General features: G+C 35.4%; 1 protein-coding gene across 1 annotated transcript in view; it reads left to right on the top strand.

Annotated features, from left to right (window-relative positions):
• The first annotated feature begins 1491 nt into the window (after positions 1-1491).
• LOC150078046 (putative cysteine--tRNA ligase, mitochondrial) overlaps positions 1492-6000 on the top strand; it is a 110123-nt gene continuing 105614 nt past the window's right edge. The window contains exon 1 of the mRNA XM_090384852.1: positions 1492-1580. The gene's annotated coding sequence lies outside the window, so the exon portion shown is untranslated. The remainder of the gene's footprint in view (positions 1581-6000) is intronic.

Genomic DNA, 6000 nt, shown 5'->3' with positions numbered 1-6000 from the left:
ATGGGGAGTAGGATTGAAGAAACTAAGATATTATATAAACTTTACGAAGATGAAATGTTGACAGATTTTGAAACTTTGTCGAGCCTTTCACTGCGTAGAAAATGTTACAATTACCAATCTCCAAAAAACTAGCGCGAATTAAGGATGATTGCTAAAGATGTGGAAACTACAAAGATCGGTCGTGTGTTCGGGCTACGAAGAGCAGCTTGTAGCTTTCGAATGGTAATTGCGAGTTAAGGGAATTATCCTACATTGTGCAAACATTTTCAATCAGAGGCCGCCGTAGCCTCGTGGTCAGGCGCGTGAATATACGTGCCTTGAGTAACCCGGGTTCAAGCACCGTGACTGCTGAAATACGGTGCTGTTTCTTGTATTCTCTCTCTACCTTGTGAACTCCTCTGCCCGTGTAGTCGCCCTGGAGTATAAACAGAAAATTTATTTTTATTTGGGATTGTTAAAGCGACTTTTAAATCTAGAATTTATTAACCATTTCTAATGATCGACATCCTGCAGGAGCTCTCTTACATTTCAGAAGCTTTACAGATTCACTATGGCAAAAGCAGATAAATTAATTATTCGAACCATCAATGCTATTGCTAATTTGAAAAATTCTAAAGGAAAATATGAAGCTAAAATTGAGAGCATGTTGAAGTGGAAAGAATTTGGAGGAATCAAAATCGAAATTAAATAAGAAAATAATCATACCATTGAAAGAAATTTTAAACATATTCTACCGGAAATCGTGGAAGAACTTTCTTCTCGGTGGCAAGACTGTAAAAACCGAATAAGAAATTTGTTTTCTGATAAAATATGAAATAAAAATTAATGATTTTAGAGATTTTGTCGAAGACAGTTTATCTATAAAAGCGAGTGAAATTCCCTTTACAATTAAGAAAGCCAGAAATATCTTTGAAACCATTGCGATTAGCAGTGGTTTCAAAGCTTAAACTGAGCGAGCTTCTGAAAGCTATTTTAAAATTATTTTTATTATCATTGTAGAGTTCAATCCCAAGACCCTAGTTTATTGTATATTATAATATATGCATGCATATTATTACACACATGTAGAGAATATTTATACAGTGTATATATATTCTGTTATATACAGACTATGTAGTTAAAAAAACAATATTTGAACATTTTTTAGTGATATTTCTAATATATATATATATATATATATATATATATTTTTTTTTTTTTTTGTGTCTTCACAAATCTGGCCCTTAATATATTATTAAAGCAGTTTTTCAAATTATCGAAAGCGTACAACATTTCTTTTTACTTTTCACTTCCTCATCCAATGAACTTTTAATTTTTTTTTATTTATTTATTATTATTATTTTATTTTTTTTTTTTCTTAGAGTGAGGTAAGTTGTGCTCTATCTACACCCTTTTCTTATAGTAAAAGTTTTTTCCACCGTGTAGTTACAACTATGTGATAATGTGAGGCGCTTTAATCGCTGCTTGCTGCTTTGACATGTTTGCAATTAATATGCTGCGGAAAAATTTGATTTTATAAAATTTACGTTACTAGAGGTTATTTATTTATACGTCGTTACGGGAAGAGGATGACCAGAGAAGTTAGCATCTTCATCATTCTAGCTGTTTTTTTTTTTTTTTTTTGGTATTATTTTACTAGCGCCGTGGCTAAGATGGGCCTCGAATTTTTGGTGGCACCGTGGCTACGCTCTCTGGGTAACTTAGATACGTTATTTCAGGGCCACGTCCAATCCCTAAATTTCGCGTTTGAAAGCAGAAATATTTCGTCATAAATATTTCTGTTTTTGATTATGAAGTATACAAATATAATAAACTAAAAACGTGCAATAGACACGAACACTTTGTTCTATACAGCCAGGCCTAAGACTTTTTCAAGGTTAGTTATCAAGATTGAAAGGAATGACAACAATGTGGGTTCTCTTGCTGCAATAACCATTATTTAGGCTATAATAAGTAATTCGTAATCAAGCAAGCAACTAAGAATTTGGAGATAAATTATAAAAAATACCAGGGATTTATTAATATATAGTATTATACAATATCGGTAGACCATATTGTTCATAATAGAATATTAGCAGAAATGATCACTAGCATAATATCATGACGTTTAGTGATTCTTTGGTATTTCATTTGACCCTAATTCCAGATTCTTATAAATGTATGCAATGCAAATAAGCTGATAAGAATTAAGCTGTTTCTGTATTAACCATTATTGCCTGCATAATGGTTATTACAGAAACAGAAAATTGCTATTTTTCCTTTATCTGGATGGGTTGATCCTTGAAATAATCATCAAGATTGGTGGTGTACTATATTGTTTACATATATATTTCGCATTTTAGTTTATTATTATGTATATGTCCTTCATAACTTCACTTAGTTGCCTCACTATGATAAATGCTCATTGCAAATATTCTTCCCCATTTTCATATATTCAATAAATTATTTTTATTATCATTGCAGAGTTCAATCCCAAGACCCTAGTTTATTGCATATTATAATATATGCATGCATATTATTACACACATGTAGAGAATATATATACAGTGTATATATATATATACACTGTATATATATTTGATAAATTTGAGAAATAAAAAACAATATTTGAACATTTTTTTTAGTGATATTTCTAAGGAAATAGACATAGTATAAATGAAGATCATTCTGTACAATTATTTCTCTCAAATGACAAGTTAATCCCAGGAAAAATTAATTGGTGAACAGTGAAAGAGCAAAATCAAATTTCAAAAACTTGAACACTGGTAATCCCATCTGTGTAAAGTCCACAATAATAATATCAACATAAAGTATTGAAATGTATTATTACCTTCTTTTTTACTTAGTTTATGATTTCATCTATTGCAATAAGTTTTTATTATGATCCTGTCTCCCAAAAAAAGATATATCATTCTGTCCATTAATAAACAGAATTCAGGGCACCAAAGTCATAAGCCTGCAGGGAGTATCATCAAATTGTGAACTAGGTAAGTGAAAGTTGACCACATAAGTGGTCAACTTTGGCACTGATAGTAAAACTGTGCACACATCCATTCCCTCTAAAAGTTTGCCCAGTTCTGTTCCTCCTTGAATTTATTTAAGCCATCAACTTCCACAACAACAGACGGGAGTTTGTTCCAGCAATCAACTACCCACTGGCCAAAGGCAAATTTCCACATATCTAATCTACAACTGTCTTTCCTCAATCTGAATTTATGCCCCCTCAAGTTTGTAATCATCCAACAGAAGAATCCCATCAGAATTGAGCCTGCTCAACCCATTCAAAGCCTTATATACCTCAGTCAGATTACCTCACAGGTGCCTAGTCTCCAGATTCTGCAATTTGCAGAACTTAAACCTTTCTTAGTAAGAGTTCTTAGTTCTTTCTTAGTTCTCACTCAAGCAACTCTACATCCTTAAAATGAGACCTGTATGCAGTACTCTAAGGGTAAACCAAATGCTTTTGGAAGACTGATCGCTTAAAGTTCAATATTTTTGGCTCAGATGACAGAAGTCAAGTTGAAAAATTAGCATTAGTAGAGGCACATGATGCAAGGAGCAAGCTCATAGCATGAAAAAAAAAAAAAAAAAAAAAAAAACACCCCTTCCCATTTCACCCATTCATTTGCTCCAAATGTTTGTCTAGTTCTGCCTTGAATTTATTTAAGCTGTCCACTTCTACAACGACAGATGGAAGTTTGTTCCAGAAATCAACCAACCGCTGGCTAAAGGCAAATTTCTGCACATCTATTCTACAGCTGTCTTTCCTCAATTTCAATTTATGTCCCCTCAGGCGATTAATCTGGACAAGAAGAAGAATCCCATCAGCATTGAACTTGCTCAAACCATTCAAGGCCTTATACACCTCAATCAGATCACCTTACAGGTGCCTAGTCTCCTGACACTGTAATTTGTAAAATTTAAGCCTTTCTTCGCAAGACCAACCCTTTGTTGCATTCACTAATCTTGTTGCCTTTCTCTGTACTCGTTCCAGCTTCTCTACATCCTGCCTAAAATGAGGCCTCAGGACCTGTATACAGTACTCAAGTTGTGGCCTGGCCATTGCCTTATACAAGGGGATAATCACCTCCTTATCCCTGCTAGAAAAATTCCTGTATATCATTGACAAGAGCACCATGAGCTACTCTTGCAGACCATCTGCACTGCTCAGAAAACTTCATATCTGACTGTATAATTACTCCCAGATCCTTTTAATTCTCTACCATCCTGAGTGTAGTACCAAACAGTTAATACGTTACTCTGGGGTTACGGCTACCCATATGCAGTACTTTAAATTTGTCAATGTTAAACTTCAGTTGCCACCTCTCAGCCCATCTGCTCAACTTTTCTAGATCCTGTTGCTGTAGCATACTTTCATTAGTGTCATTAAAAACCCTGCCAACCTTCATATCGTCTGCAAACTTGGACATTAAGCCTGATATACTATCATCAGTATCATTAATAAATACAGAAAACAACAATGGACCCTGAGGGACTCCACTAATAACATTAGTCCAGAAGAGCAGTGTCCATCGATTACCACTCTGTTTTCTCCCACTCAACCATCCCTTTATCCATAGTAGCAATTTGCCTCCAGTACCACACTGCTCCAATTTGTGTTCCAGTCTTCCATGTGCAAGAGTATCAAAAGCCTTTCTAAGATCCAAATATATGATATCAAGTTATTCCCTGCATCCAGTTCTGTGCTGTGTCCAAGCTGTAACTGAAGTCTTGTCTAAATGATCCTGCAGTGCTTTAACCAGTGCCTCCATTAATTTCCCTGGAACAGAATTTAAACTAACAGGTCTATAATTACTTGTGTCAGCCTTTGATCCTCCTTTGTGAATTGGGGTCACATTTGCACATATCCAGTCCATGAGTACCTCATCTGAGTCCAAGGAAGCTCTCATAATTATGGCTAAGGGTGTTCTTACTTCCTTTGCTGCCTCCTTTAATATAACTGGATAGATCCCATCCACCACAGGTGCCTTTCTTGTGTTTATCTTCAACATTTTCTCCTCCACTTTGCTCTTGTTATTACAAAATCATCCTGCTCACTGCCAGTTTTATTCACCTCTGGCATTCCCCTCCCTGAATAACTCCTCATGTGTGAATGTAGATGCAAAATACTCATTTAGTTTGTTAGCTACCTGAGCAGGATCATCAACAGTTGAACCATCGGTATCAAGTGGACCAATCTGATTCATCCCCTTCCTTCTAGAGTTTACATAAGTAAAGAACTCTCTGCTGTTTTTCTTTGCATCCTTTGCCAAAGATTTCCCGTAATCTGCCTAACCTCCTTTGTGACTTGGTTACAGACCAGCTTATATCTATCATAGGCTTCCGTGTCACCCATTAATTTATATGTATTCCCTGCATTTTTCTTCTCTGCTACATGTCTCATTAGTTCATCTGACATCCATTTAAGCCTAACCTTGAACAATATTTCTTAGTTGGTATGAAAAGCCTAGTAGCTTCCAAGATTAATTCTTTGAATGCTTCCCATTTTGAATTTGCCTTTGGTAACGTCATCAGTTAGTTCCACTGTATAGAATTTAAATACTGTCTCAGACCTTCGTAGTCACCTTTACGGTAGCAAAAACCCTTCCCTTTATCCCTGATAGTAGATACCTCTTTGAATAAATCCCACTTCCACACACTCTGATCACTGCTACCTAGTGGTTCCTTTATCTGCAGATTCTTAATGCATGAAGAATCACTACTGATAATCAGATCAAGGGTATTACTCTCTCTCTAGTTGCTGTAGAAAACAATCATCACATAAATCCACAAAAACCTTTCTAGTGTTGTCAGTGACCAACCCACAAATTCCAGTCAGTATCTGGGAAATTAAAATCCCCCATTATAAGACTCTGATTTACTGGCCCACTCTATTTCACTGTACAGTTGTTTTTTATACTCATCAGAGTTATTAGGCCTAAAACTCACTCCTCTCAATTTTGATTTCCCAGTGCTTATGTCACACGAAGCTGACTCCTG

This window comes from Mastigoproctus giganteus, chromosome 11, assembly GCF_048544385.1.
Source record: "Mastigoproctus giganteus isolate SK-2022 chromosome 11, ASM4854438v1, whole genome shotgun sequence".
NCBI lineage: Eukaryota > Metazoa > Arthropoda > Arachnida > Uropygi > Thelyphonidae > Mastigoproctus > Mastigoproctus giganteus.
The sequence above is the reverse complement of the archived record's forward strand: the minus strand, read 5'-3'. Positions and strand labels throughout refer to the sequence as shown.